The sequence below is a fragment of the Alligator sinensis genome, unplaced genomic scaffold (genome assembly GCF_000455745.1).
Source record: "Alligator sinensis unplaced genomic scaffold, ASM45574v1 scaffold1097_1, whole genome shotgun sequence".
Taxonomy (NCBI): domain Eukaryota; kingdom Metazoa; phylum Chordata; order Crocodylia; family Alligatoridae; genus Alligator; species Alligator sinensis.
This window is the reverse complement of record NW_005841950.1, coordinates 1551566-1564674: the sequence shown is the minus strand read 5'-3', so window position 1 is coordinate 1564674 and position 13109 is coordinate 1551566.

Genomic DNA, 13109 nt, shown 5'->3' with positions numbered 1-13109 from the left:
AGGCTGGGAAAAGCACAGAGTGCTTTTCAGAAAGCGCTTAGGATTGCTAGGCAAAGAAAGGGTGAACCAAGCAGAGAGAGAACAGAGAGCAAGCAGAGCTCACTGGTCTGTGAGCTCATCTCCTTCCCCAGAAGCAAGGCTGCCAGGACATGAAGGAGTTCAAGGAGAATGTATTCATTTCTCATCAGACCTTGTTCAGGACCATTGCTATGCTGATGCCCTGAAGCAGGTAGGAATGGGTGGGGCACAGCCTGATGGAAATGCCTCGTGATTAACCTTGTGCTTGGGGCTGTATGAGGCCCAGAAGTCATTATCCTTATTTCAAAGACCAGAGAGCTTCCGAAGGTGGCGAGCACAAAGTACAGCATCAACCCTGAGAGAGGCTTGACTGATCTGTGGGGCCAGGCTACTTCTGTTAGGGTTTGCCCTCAGCTTGGCCAGTAAAATATCCAGTTCCCCTGGAGCTGTCAGAGACTATTCTCCAATATATTTACAATCTGGCATGTTGGCAACCAGAGCGCAGTGTGCGCTTGGCTGCAGCCAGCTCCCATGGTGCTCTAAGACAGAGCAGGGGCTGGCCATGGGTGTATGAACGCAGCAGTTTCCACTGTGCCGAAGGCCATCCAGCTTTCCTCTCTGTATTGTCAGCCTGTCAAGCTCCAGCTTCTTGCTTGCTCCTGCCCTGTTCTTGCCCTAAGGGTTCCCTTGGCAGAAAGATGAACTCAGCCTTCCTCAGGGGTTGTCAGGAATGAGGCCAATGAAACCTAGTGAGCCCCGTAGCTGAAGCTACTGCAGCCTTTTAGTGGTACAGCTAATCCCCAGTCTCCTTGCTTGTACTCTCTGACCAGGGCCACTGGTTTCTTACACCTGGACTCAGCCCTGGGAAGGCTGGAGAGAATCCAGGTCATTGGAAAGTCACCAGAAGGTGGGAAATGCCCACAGTTCCTTCCTGGTTATTTCTCACCAGCCTTGTGGCAAACCTGGGCTCCAGGGGCAAAAAAATTGGTGGTAAGGTTGGAGAGGGGAAATTGGGAGGTTCAGCTACAGCAGAGGTAGGTGGCTGTGGGACTGGTCATGTTTGAAAAGAACCTGAGAAAGGAGTAGTTTGCCATAGGTGTTTGAATGAGCCTCACAACCAGGACCTCCAGAGCGCACACACCTACCCAAACTGCATTTCAGCTCTACGTGTTCTGATGACCATGGGCGTCACTGTGACTGTTGCGCTGGTACGTCCAGGGAGGGCTGTACTTGCATATTGCATATCTGCTTCCAAGCCCAGATTCAGGCATGTCTTCCAAGCCATTATGAAGTCAGAGCCAGATCCTAAATCTCATAGAGCAAATTGGGAGATTGGGAAAGCCTGAGCTTTGGCTTGAAGAGTGAAGGGGCCTGCAGCTGGGGGCTTGGGGGCACTGCTCAGGTGCCATCAGCTTTATTGCAGTTTGTGTTTCCCATATCCCAAACCCCATGTTTTGCTTAATAAGCTGTTTGTGCCCAAGAGTGGCTCAGCCTGGGGTTGGGGAGAGGGGCCCTCCAACACAATGCAGAGCTGTGTTTCCCCCTACCCCCGACTCCTCTGAAATCCTTAGCTTCAAGCCTCATAGTTCCCAATTCTGCACTGCATAGACCTGCATGTGAGGAACCGTACTAACTGCAAAGCAGTAGCAGGCAGTGATCCCTGCAATGGAAAATGGGGATGCTGCATTCAGAAACCCATAAAGCTTCCTCTCAGGGACCAGTTCGCAGTCAGACAAACCACTGTGTGAAGGCTGGGGAAGGGTGTTCAGCCCTGTGACATCAGTTCTGTTTCTTAGCTGTTTCCAGTGCCACCCATGCTTGAGGACTAGAAAAGTGGCATTGCCTCCATTGGAACTGGAGGCTCTAAGAGAGGGTTTCTCAGCAGCTGGGAGAGAGAGTGGAAGGAAATTGGTCAAGAAGGTTGGTGGGACATGAGCCAGAGGGCAAGATCCAGGACTCTAGTCTAAAGGGCTTTGGTCCCAGCTCAGGGGACATACCAGAGCAGTGAGATGCAGGCAGAGTGGCTGCAGTTGTGTTTTACCCAGATCTAGAGGCTGCTTGGTTGTCTGCTCCCACTGCCATGTGTCCTGGCTCTAGAGAACTGTGACCCCCAAGTACCCTCAGTTTGGGACTTTGGGAGAGGATGTGATTCAGCAAAGGGAAATGGGAGGGAGGTCAGTGTGGGGTGAGGCCTAGGACCGCTGTGCTACAAGGTCTCATCTCCGTGTACCTGGGCAGGGCCAGGGAACCTGTGTGGCAGCCTGCTGGGGCAAGGGGAGAGAAGAGCATGCAAGTCCTGCCATGTTGGAACTCAAACCCTGCAGCCTCATGCAAGTCCAGCTCAGCCAGGCTGTGATGGCACCAGGGGACCATGGAGGAGAGAAACGGAGTCAAAGAAAAGGCCAGGGAAGGCAAGACTGTTTTGATGCCAGCTCAGGGAAAGCTCCACCTACAGTGTTATCTAGGGCTTGGTGAGAACTGGCAGCCCCGTCGGCTATCCATATCACTCCAGGAACCAGCCTGGGGTGTGCGTGCCTCGCACAGAGGCTACCGTGTATGAGAGCCAAGGGCAACACAGCACAGTGGGGATGAGGCATCAGGATAGCAGGAGCCTCCGGGCTTCAGTGGGGCCCTTCCTGCAACATGGCATTGCCTAGGCAGGGGTGGGGGCCCACTGGTCCCCCCCAAGTCTGTCTCTCTGTGTCTCTCTCCCAGTGTTAGCTGGTTTGGGTGACTGTTGCATGTGTGTGTCTGCCCCTGTGTCCCTCCATCTGCCAAGGGAGTTCAAAATGGCCTCTGTTGCCTGGGCTGTGGCACATGAGGTGCAGCCTGTTGGCTCAGTCAGTCCCAAGGAGGGAGCTGCATGGTGGTCATAGCGCATCCCAGCATAGGGGCTGGGGAATGGGGCAGGACAGGGAACAGCTGGGCTTGGGGCCCTCCACAGAGCAGGCAGAAGCCCCCATGCTCTCTCTGCCCCACACTTATTGGCTGAGCTACTGCAGAGAGCTGTCAGCCCTGGCTCCCACCCTCTCCTCCGGTCCCCAGACCCTTTGTTGTGAGCGCTGCTGCTATGGAGAGTGTGGATGGGAGCCCGCCCTGCTGCTGTGCCACATCCTGGGATTAAAAAGATCTGATCAGTGGAGGTTTGCAGGAGATCAGCCTATAAATTACTCCCTGACAACTCCTGCTGCGCCTGCGGCTGCAGGTGATTATTCTGCAGCTATAATCCTGCTGTCCCTGCTGTGATCCCCATCTTCCCTCCCGCTAGGTCACCTCACTCCATTGCCCATTATGACAGCTAACGATCGTGTGCATCTTCAGTGCTGCTTGGCCTTGCCCTGGGCTGCGGGATTGCTCAGGAGCCTGCCAGGCTGCTTCCATTGCTTTGGTGAGTCACAGCATGCAGTGACCCTGTAGCAAAATGCTCCTGTCTTCCCACCACTCCCTCTGCCAGCATAGGGCCTCCAGACCTGTGTTGATGGGACTCTGATCGCTAGAGGCAGAGGAGACAGGTGGAGATGAACGGAGAACAAGGGCCCTGGATGGCAGTCAAGAGGGTAGTCCGGTGTGTATAGGATGCTCTAGTTCGGAGCAGGAAATGGCTCAGGGGGAGCTGCTTTGACGTGTTATAGGGTTCCATCTCACATGCACTTCCTACCAACCAGCCTGGGGGCTCAGGTAGGCGGAAGGATCATGTTATATCTCAGCTCTATTTCCCTACTGAATGGCTATCTGCAAAGGGATGGCACAGCCCTGGGATGCTAGGACAGCACCGTTTTGTTCCATGTGATGCTCCAGGGTACTTTGACCACTGAAGGTTTTTACTGCTTCAGCTCAGTGAGCAGCAGGCAGTTTGGGCCTGTGGGTTCTGCACATAAAGCTAAAATGCTCCACAGTGAAATGGCTAATGGTGATAGCTAAGCATCCTCATTTTAAATTTCAGCATTAACTCTCCACCAAGCTGTCATTCACGCTGATCAGAGCTACTGTTTCAGGCTCTCTGCACACTTAGGCAGATGTAACCATGTCAGTTATGCTTTGTTCACTTTTGCTTCAACAATCAATTCACAGGCCAGAAATAAAGCCAGGAGAATATAGCCCCCGAAGTAGAAAATTGCAGGAAGTTGAACGTGTTTCAAAGCAGCAGTTAGAATGCAGTCTTTCAGGCAACCTTACCTGGAGGTGTGAATTCCTGCTATTAGCTATCCATGAGAATGTGTTCCTGGTGGGAAAGAGAAAGTGCAGGTCATGTGAATAAACCTTCAAGAGTTTGGAAATGCTAAAATGAAGGATGTCTGTACAACCTTCACTCTGCCCCCTTGTGTGTGTGTGTCACATTGCAGCCTGTGATTACACAAGCACATACTGTTTTGCAAAAAAGGAACATATGGCACAATTTTCCCCCCACATCCCCTTAGACACATATGTAAGACTTTCCCATCTCTTGCACTTCCATTCACCTCATTGTCACTGGTCTGTTCTATCTTTACTAACTTTTATTTATACTGTTCTCAAAGTTTTAAGAACAGGTTAGACCAGTGGTTTTCAACCTTTTTGGACAAAAGGCACCCCTCACTGGATTGGAGGCACCCCATCCATAACTTGTGTGAACTGAGTGACACCTAATTTAAAAAACGAGTTTATATATTGCACGGTATACCTCTTTATGCAGGAACTGGACAATAAGGATGCGGGAGCGTCCAGGCAGGGACAAGCCTGAGCTTGGCTTATCTGCATAGCTTGTCTGCCTATTTCCTCACACTTCAGTTATCTCCTCACACCTTCTGGCACCCTTCAAAGGATCTGGCAGCACCCCAGTTTGTTCCAGCACCCTGGTTGAGAATCACTGGGTTGACAAACATTTTTTTAGGAATGTTTAGACAGGGATGATCCTGCCTTGAGCAGGGGGTTGGACTTCATGGCCTCCTGAAGCCCCTTCCAAGCCCTACTTTTCTCTGACACTGATTTTAGATTTGTTTTCCCTTCTACAGCATGGGTGAGATCCTCTCCACTGCTCTGGCTTCTTTACTCTGGGTAAGAGTAACAGCCCTGCTTCCAGCTGGGGGAGAATTTCCCTGGTATAGGTGCTCTGGAGGACAGTCACATCCCTGGCTTCCCAGAACCACCTCATAAACTTTGGCATGGCAGGGGCTGGGCTCCAGCATGAGATACTACAGAAGGTCCAAGCAGTGCTGCAGCCTGTGGGACAGCCCCCAGAGACTGCTGTAACTTAGGCAAGCCCCCACACAGGTTGGGCCTCCCCACACCAGCAGGGACAAGTGAGGATGTCTCCTTTGCACTCTCCCCAGTCTTACCCTCTGTATTTCAACTAGCAGCACAGAGTTCCAGAGGTGTAATTCTAGGGAGGAGGCAATTAGCTATGAAGCTCATTTAACCACAAGCAGAAATGGGCCAGGAGTACCATCATATTTTCACTAATACTCTAGGTTAATCTCAGTCTCTGGCACATCTGGTAAATTAGCTGCACTGCCTGGGTTTTGTATCAATAGCTTCCATGGACTTCTTCTCCCTGCCATACATGATGTAGTGTAGACATAGTCTGGGGCAGAGGAAACCAGGTGTAGGTCCTGGGTGTGTAGTATGTATGGCTTGTAAGGATGAGAAGCAAACATGGTCAGAGGAGAGTTAGCTGCCATGCTTTAGTGCACCTCAGCCTTCCCCTTGATCTTTTATTCAGCTTGCCAGCTCTGTTTCTGCATACATACTGTGCCCAGCATGCTGCATCCATGGAAGGGGCTCCTGGCTTTACCAGACTACCTGAAATGGGTAATCAAACATACCCACTTAGCAGGTGAGGACTACCCCCAGGTGGGAGTCTACAGCACAGAATGCAATTTCCTCATCCACAAAAAAACCCTTATGCCAGTCTGGACTGTAATTTTCTTAAGGGCTAGCTCCTTGAGGCAAGGGGTTACCTCTGCCTCTGTCCAGCGCCCAGCACAGTGAGGCTTAGTCTTTTATATTGCAGTACAAACATGAAATAACAACATGCAGCAATGCCCTGGACTCTGGGCATGTGGTCATGTGTGTGTCTATAAAAGGGAACCTCTAAGTAGGAAGGGGGGATTGCAGCTGGTGCAGGTGGCAGAGTGCCTGATGGCAAAGGGGCAGCAGGTATGAGCTGCCTGTGTGAATTAAGCCATTGGCTGCAGAAGGCCAGGCTGTTGCTGATGGAATCAGCAAAACATGGGCCCTGGAAGCAGAGAACTGGGTCAGATGCCTGGAAGGAGGCTGGACTTGGGGCATATAAACCTAGCCTCTGGTCACAGAGAGGGCAGTTTGGTCCTAACTACCACAGGGCAAGGAATGCTGAGTGGTACTGACTGAAGTTTGGAGCCAAGTTGGCCCAGGTGAGGTACCCGGTGGTATGGAAACAAGCCTGCCCAGGTTGATGGACCTGAGAAACTAAGACCCAGAGGACTTAAAATTGTTAAGGTGGTGTTTTGAGTTTGACCAGAACTTTGGAGGCCACAGGCTCTGCAAAACAAAAGCTGCCTTGGGCAGGGACACAAAGGGCCAAGGCTTGGGAGCTGAAGTCTGAGGCAGTGGACCAGGGCTGAGGGCTCTGCCAGAGAAAAGTGGGCCAGTGCTGGGATGGCTGAAGCTCCAACAAGTGCTTTGAGGCCTGAGGGGGGCTACCCTAAAAGGAAGCACAGAGACCCCTGAGACTGAGCTTGGGCAGAGAAGAACAGAGCCAGAAGGGAGGAGCACCATAGGAGATGCTCCAGGGATTGCCCACCTTAGTAAAATAACAGGAACGTCAAAGGTGCAGCAGGTGACAGGTGGAGGGTGTGGCAGGTGGGTCGGACCCCAGGAGATGCCAGGTACTGGGGTGGACCCATGAGCCTGCTACAGTGCTCAAAATCCCTGGTCTTGCAGCTTTCCCTCTGATATCAGCTCGGAGAACATCCTACCAGGGGAGTCCCAGCCTATCTGCCTTGGGTGAGGGTTTTCAAGGCTGATGTTTGAAGAGACAGTTCTGTCCAATGATGCAGATCAGGCTTCTGGATCCTGAAGGAAAAGCACTTGTCCCTGACAGCATGTTATCGTGGGAACCACTTTGCATTCAGGGGAGATTTATTGCCTTTCATGACCTTCATCAGACTTACATCAATTAGACACTGCACAGCTTAGCCCGGGTCCATGTTTCTGCACCTCCTCCACTGCTGTTGGGGTGATCTCTGTAATGACTCACTCCCAGGCACCCGTTGCTGCACTTGGACGACAGCCTATATTTATGGCTGCAGACCTATCTGGGTGATCAATATGGCATTTCAGGCAAAGCCTCCTCTGTGAAAGTCCTGGAACTCCCGACTTGAACAGTCAAGTGGTCAAAATGCTCAGGCATTTATCAGGGCGGGCAGCCAGCCTGCAGCAGGCCGTGGACACTCATACGGTGAAGCCTAGTAGAGCCTCAACTCCGAAGTGAAAAAGGAACAGAGAAATGGGGGACAGGGCAGTGAGGCCAGGAGAATGCAAGAGAATGCATCTAAGAATGAGGGAAAACTGCACTTACCTAAAGGACTCCACTGAAGTGCTGCTAACCACAGAAAAAGGAACCATTGAGGAGGAGCCCATTTCACACCTGAGTCTAGATGCCTCAGAGAATTGGAGAAGATCAGCCACCAAGCTGACTAGACCCTGCTCTCCATTGCAGACATCACCTATCCACAGGCCCTATGGGCTGTCTTGTAAAGTCATGAGGCCTGGGCTAGCAGGGGAGGGCTTGCTGCCCTGCATCCTGCTGTCATGTATGCCCACCCAAGGGGAATGTAAAAGGAGAAGAACAAGTTGTCAAACAGGCAGGGGATGAGCATGGCACCCGCTTTGTATGGGACTTAGCAGCTGCTCTGTACCTTGTAGGGTCTAGCAGAGCCACTCCCTGCCCCGTGCCCATAGCTCTCTAGGCTACTGCCAAGACAACCTGCTGCTGACTCACTCCCTTGTGTACTTGAAGTCCCTGGAGTCTCTCTTGCCTTGAATTTAGGCGCACACCCCCTGCTTGCCAGTCCTTCATGTTGTATCTGCCCCCTCAGAACTGGAACCCATGTCCCTTAGATCTTGTATTGACCCCTCAGACTTTCCCACACCCAGCTTAAATCCCACCCTCTCCTCCCCAAAATGCCAGCAGCTGTTTGAGGCAACCATCCCCTGGTGAGAACAGTCTGCATCTGCCTCTGCCAGCTGTGCTAGAGCCTGGCATGCAGGAGGAACTGCTGCAGGCATCACAGGGCATGCACGGAGCTGGCACATGATCCTCTCCTTTCCTGCCCCAGCCTGCAAAGGAGGAGGTAGTTAGGATCAAGTGGAAAACAAATGGCATCTCTCCTCCCACAGGACAGGGCATGGTATTCTGGAAGGACATGATTCCCAGAAAGGGACCAGCAGCACAGAGGGGAAAGGGGGCTGTGGCACTTGGGGGCTGAGGACCAGCCTAGTCTGCAGTACAGAAAGTTGCCATCGATGTGCAGGTTCTACTGCCAAAGCTGCAAGTAGAAGGTGGTGAGAACTGAAGCAATGGATGCAGGGAGCGTGTTTTGTCCTGAAGCTGACAGTAACAGGTGGTTTAAGGGTAGTAACCAAATGGTTTAGGGGGAACTGTGCCTTAAAGAAGATGCCTTTACAGGAAAAAGGACACATCTCAGGTAAGGACCCTGAAAGGAGGCAAAATAAAGCCTTGGCTTGTGCATTTGGAATATGATGGCCAAACAGTTGTAGGATGCACCAATAAGGAGGTGGAGAAAGGATGATGCAGGCTGAACAACAGGGAAGAGACCAGGCTTGCAGGTAGATGAAGGTCAAAACAGAAATGCTTTAAAGAGGGGATGGCAGCCCACAGCTGCAAAGCCCACAGTGAACCAAGGAAGAGGAATGCTTACAGGAAATAAGGCAAATGAAACAAAGCAGGGCAGAGGTCGATGATGTGTCCACCGGGACAAAAGCGGGGAAAGAGACCTGCCTTTGTGCAGCAGGAGCCTTGCCACTTTGCAAAAGTATGAAGGCCTGGTAAGAGGACAAACCCAGCTGGACTAGGATTCCTCAAGAGATGGGGAAGATGCATTTGGAAAGAGAAAGACACTGCCAGCTGAAAAAAAAGCAGCTAGTTGCACTGCTTGCATGGCAGGGAAGTTAGAAGCAGAAGCCGTGGTGAAACTGAAAAACAGAGACCTTGGAAAATTGGAAATCAAAATAGTGTGGGGAGTACCAAACTGCAATCCTGCACAACTGCTAGCTGTCTCTGAGCTGCACAGGCAAACAACAAAGCAGGAGTCTGCAGTGTCCCCATGGGACAAGCAACTAGGCTTGGGTTCCCCTGGACCAGGCTTCTGGCCTAGTCAGGAAGGTGCTTGTCACATGGGCTGGTCAGATTAACAATCAGGAGCCAAGTCAAGCTATGAAGAGGTGTTCTCAGGAGAAGGGTGCCTTCTGGAGTCATGCCAGGCCCCAGGCCAGGAAGCTGCAGTCTGAAGTGTTGAGTGAAAGAGAGGAGATAAAACTGCTGGGGGTGAATGCAGACAGCCACGTGTATAGAACAAGGCAGGTCAGTCGGCTCTCGTGTTCCTGAGAGACCATCATGAGAAAGGGGAATGGACTCAGACTTCTCAGCCCCCCCCAGAGCTGCACATCACTGCTCACAGGAAGCACTTCGGCTTGCCAATGAGGAACAACGTGTCCGCTGAGAAGGCAGGAGGCCAGATTCTCCAGCAAGGTCAGTGCAGGGCTAGGCCTTGGCAGAGTTGTCTGAACACAGGAAGATCCAAGTGTTGTGCTGTCAAAACAGCATTTGGCAGGTACTGCTCCTTGCAACTGCCTCTCAGAAAACATTCAGCTGCTCAAGCATTTCAACCCACAACGCTCCAGCTTCCTGACAGTCTCACAGGGGTAAAGATGCACAGCAATGCCAATGGTCTGGAACAGCACCATGACATCAGGAACAAGGGGAGAGTAATCAGGAATGTCAACAACATGGTGTCAGTTTTGAATGGCTAAAATCACATTTTTAGGTAGAAATAGGCTAGCCAGGGAGCAGTGATTCTGAGCACAAAGCAATTCCTGGAATGCACAGACCCAAAGATGAAGAATTGTAAAGGCTGTGAAACATCCTAACTAATATTGGTAAAGTAACACTCATTTGTGCATCTCAAGCAACAATAAGGAAACTCCTTCATCAAGGTCCAGAGCTGGGATGGATGCCAGTGAATAGGAGTGGTCATGGAGCTGAAACATGTACTGGGCTGCAAATATTAGGGCTGCAAATTGCTGATCCTCTGGAAGAGATTAGCAGCTTCACAGGTGCTTCTAAAGGAGGCCTGGGAGCTGTATTGCTACAGAGACGCTGGGATGGATATGTGCTGTGAGAACTGGAATGATGGCAGAAGGGAAGAGGTACGCACAGACTGAATAAGAGCAGGGCCCCAGGTAGGGCTATATAGAGCCCAATGATCTGGTTGTAGCTTCAAGGATGAGGCCTCTAATGATAACCCCCACAAGAAGTCCCAAGGAAACATCACTCAGGACTTAAATTATTTTGAAAGCATGAAATGACCCTGGCGTTCCAGCCAGGACTTTACCCAGTAATAGTAGACACAACTCTCCAGAGCAATGACACACCACCAGGTGCTCTGGACCCAGCTGAGATATGAAGATAAGGAAACACCACCTGGAACAGTAACACAAAATAATGGATGGAGAAAACAACAACTCGGCACCTGCACATCCCTCGGCCTCTCCTCTGTGGGCCAGGATTTCTAGCCAGATACCTCCTCCCATGGTCTACCACAGCCAGGGGCTTTCATGAGGCACAGCCTTCTGTCTCTGGGAAGGGAAGAACAGTACATCATGTGAGACCTAGACTGAGTATGGAGCATGGCCTAGAGAGGAGAATGGGAGTATGAGGAACTTCTGTATGATTTCCACATTAACATTTTTATGAAGTCTCTGTGCTGAGTTTTTCTTGGTTACTGACCTTTCACAGGAAACAAGTAGGGGAAGACAACCCCCATATCCAGTCAGCACAGAAGTGTGGCTCTGGATCTTGTTCCCATGCTGCCTCTCCCCCACAGCCTGTAAACCTTTGAAAGGCTATCTTGCTGTCCTACCTTGGTGAGATCCAACAAGTGATATGGGCTCAGAAGGTCATCGGGTGACTTGGATGAAATCCAGAGACCGGGTTCAAGGTGACAGAGGAATTTAAACTACGGTTGTGATAAGCTAGGAGACTAAACCAGTTTCAGGTAAGCAAAAGTCAAGAGACTGCAGAGGGGTCAAGAGGCTTTACCCAAACACCCAACTGCTGTCTGGGGCTTGCCTCTAGAGGCTGGAGCAAGTGAGCCCTGTTTCCCAAAGTTCAGGGGATTGGTTGCCCTGATCTACCAAGCTCAGGGGAGTAGTAGATACACTGGAGGGTAAGGCTAGGATTCAGAGACCTCAACAAATTGGAGTGGGCCAAAAAAAATCTCATGAGGTTCAATAAGGAGAAGGACAAAGTCCTGCCCTTAGGACAGAACCATCTCATGCACTGGTACAGGCTGGAGACCAACTGGCAAAGCAGCAGCTCTGCAGAAAAGGACTTGAGGGTTATAGTGGACAGTAACCTGAATATGGGCTAACAACTGTACCTTTGTTGCAAAGAAGGCTAACGGCATCCTGGGCTGCATTAATAGCATTGTCAGCAGATTGGTGAGGCCACACCTGGAGTTTTGGGCCCCCTGCTACAGAAAGAATGTGTCCAAATTGGAAAGAGTCCAGTGGAGAGCAACAAAAATGATTTGGGGGCTGGGGCACATGACTTCTGAAGACAGGCTGACAGAACTGGGTTTATGTAGTCTAGAGGAGAGATGACTAAGGGAATTTGACAGTAGCCTTCAACTACCTGAAGGCTGGTTACAAAGAGGCTGGAACTAGACTGTTCTCAGTGGCGGCAGATGACAGAACAAGGAGCAATGGTCTCCAATTGCAGCAAGGGAAATTTAGGTTAGATATTAGGGAAAACATTCTCACTAGGAGGGTAGTGAAACACTGAAACAGGTTACCCAGAGGTGTGCTGGAATCGCCATCTATAAAGGTTTTTTAGACCAAGCTCAACAAGCCTTGGATAGGATAATCTAGCTGGGGATGGTCCTGCTTTGAGCAGGGGGTTGGACTAAATGACCTCCTGACATCCTTTTCAGCCCTCATTTTCTATGCTTCTACAGTTGTTCATTGAGGGACCCAGGGCCTTGATCCAAGCTCATTACAAGACCAGTGTCACTCCTGATCATGCTCATCAGTATCGTTTCACTTTCTTCTGCTCCACTCTGTCTGTATCTACCCATTGCCTCTTGTTTTATGCAGAGCTTGTAAGCTCTTCAGGGGCAGAGACTTAACATTTATAAGTGCTACCAGAATAAGAAATGGCAAATAAATATATTGTACCATTGCAATGTGGAAACCTCCACCTTGACCCTGGCAAACCTCCTGTAAGTCCGCCCTCAGCCTACCTGATGACCAGATACGTGAAATATCCAAAGCATAACAAATCACATATTGTGGCGAAGAGATTAGGCCAGTCAAAAATCAATACAAATTTATAACAAAGGCATAAAGACATTTACCACAGTTAAAATATTGCCTGTTTAGAATCTGACAGGCTCATTTCTGGCCAGAACAAGCTCAAGAGATTAAGAACAAAACCTCTAACTGGATCACCTCATTGACATTCAGCAGTCGTGCAGAGTGGAAACTTTTTATGTAAATTGTAAACAGGTGTTAAAAGCACCTGAAAGAGGAAATGAGCAGCAAGTTGAGAAGCAAAAGTGAGAACAGATACAACACCCCCCCACAAACAAACCCACTTCACAGGTTGGGCTGGTTTAGACTGCATGAAAGAGGCTGAGTAGGCTGCTGAAGACGTGGACAGGTCTAAAGACACTTTTGCTCTGTAGCAGATCCAGAAGGCTGCTGTATGGCCCAGAAGAAAAAAACCTGATGAAACTGTAATAGCAACTTGTCTTGATAGCAACTTAACTGTACTAGCTGCCTTTGCTGGAATTTGTTCAACCAGAAAATTTTGGGGGAAACAAAATTAAGGT